Raw genomic sequence first — 1,950 nt, forward strand, 5'->3', positions numbered from 1 at the left:
TTTGTATAACTACCAAATTTAAAAGATTTGTTTCCTTCTTTGTTTTCCTTCTTTCAAAATTTCATCGTTCTTCTTCTCGCGTGTCTTCTCCTGGTTTTTCGATCGTTCTTTTCTTCTCCTTTCTTATTGGTTTGTTCTTCGTCATTGACGTTAGTTCTTCTCTCTGTAACTCCAGTTTCGTTTTCTTTTCGATTTTCTGGTTTCTGAAATCAAAGTTTGAACTCGTTTTGAAGATAATAGATTATTCAACCTCAGATTGTCAGCTGAATCAGGGCGAAGTGGAGCACAAATAGGAAGGAAAACAACATTAAGAATCAATTGATTACATGTAGCAAAGAGGAAAAATGAAACCCTCATAGCAAAGACTCATTTGATAGGAATTGGAATGATTTTCTGCTAAATTTTGGTCTTGTAGACAACAAGTGGCTTTCAGGTAGTGTTGGGTTAAAATCTGCAGCAGAGGTATAAATTTAATTTTTATCGGGTATATTTATAGTCTGTGTTTGGGTGTATTATGCAGATCTCTATGCAGACCGTCATATATGGGTTACTTCATATTCTGTAAATCAGACATTTTGAATACACCAGAGAGAGTTTAATTAATTTTGGTCTTGTGGACAACAAGTGGCTTTCAGGTAGCAGGTAGTGAAAATCTGCAGCAGAGGTGTAAATTTAATTTTTTATCGGGTGTATTTATAGTCTGTGTTTGGGTGTATTATGCAGATCTCTATGCAGACCGTCATATATGGGTTCCAATCTATTTGAAATTCTGGATCACCACTTCATATTATAGTACCTGTAAATCAGACATTTTGAATACACCAGAGAGAGTTTAATTAATTTTGGTCTTGTGGACAACAAGTGGCTTTCAGGTAGTGTTGGGTTAAAATCTGCAGTAGAGGTGTAAATTTAATTTTTTATCGGGTGTATTTATAGTCTGTGTTTGGGTGTATTATGCAGATCTCTATGCAGACCGTCATATATGGGTTCCAATCTATCTGGATCACCACTTTATATTATAGTACCTGTAAATCAGACATTTTGAATACACCAGAGAGAGTTTAATTATGGAAAAAAATTTACTTATAATTGGATCAAATATATTTACACCATGTGTTCAATTTCTTACAAGAGTATATAACAGTTACATTAATCAGTGACAATATCATTAGAATCTATCTGACAAAATGGACTCAATAACAATGAGGATGGCCTGGACAGTCTTATTGCATCACTTCTCCTCGCTCATATTTCTGAATTTCTCACTCAACAGATGGGTTGCACACTTTAGGTCCTTGATTTGCTGTAAACAAAGCAAAATTAGAGTTAGATATATTTCTATTATGAAAAACTGATTTGATCGAAGACATATATTTGTTCTTACATTTTTTTCAGCTTGGTTTCTGCCTGCCATTTTTTCTGAAATGAAAAATACACCCATAGATATCAGTAAGATACACCCATAGATATGAGTCAGATACACCCATAGATATCAGTCAGATATCACTCAAATACACCCAAATGATTACAGAAATACACCCAAAGGATTACAGAAAATACACCCAAACGGTTACAAGAATTCACCCAAACCAAAATTCGTTGAAGTACATCTTATGCATAATTCAGAACTCTTTCTCTTTCTCCTCCTCATCTTCTGCTGCTTCTTCTTCTTCAAAAACGATTTTACCATGAAAAATCGAAAAAAAAGAGAAAACAGAGAGAAAAGACGTAAATGAAGAAGAAGAAAAAGAGGAAAACGAGGAAGAAGAACGTGCAGAAACGAAAGAAAAGGAGAAAAGAAGAGTAAGAGGAAGAAGAACGTGCAGCAAGAAGAAGAAAAAGAATTTTAGAAACCATGAAAATCGAAAAAAAACGAAGAGGAAGAGGAAGAGGAAGAGGAAGAGGAAGAGGAAGAGGAAGAGGAAGAGGAAGAAGACGAAGACGAAGACG

The 1,950-nt window shown here is 34.7% G+C and overlaps 1 long non-coding RNA gene across 1 annotated transcript; it reads right to left on the reverse strand.

The window, feature by feature from the left end:
- LOC110263919 lies at positions 1,057 to 1,424 on the reverse strand. Its single transcript, XR_002349649.1, has 2 exons — positions 1,385 to 1,424; positions 1,057 to 1,303 (listed from the first exon to the last, which is right to left on the reverse strand). It is a non-coding gene; the product is annotated as an uncharacterized LOC110263919 (long non-coding RNA).

The sequence above is a fragment of the Arachis ipaensis genome, chromosome B06 (genome assembly GCF_000816755.2).
Source record: "Arachis ipaensis cultivar K30076 chromosome B06, Araip1.1, whole genome shotgun sequence".
Taxonomy (NCBI): domain Eukaryota; kingdom Viridiplantae; phylum Streptophyta; class Magnoliopsida; order Fabales; family Fabaceae; genus Arachis; species Arachis ipaensis.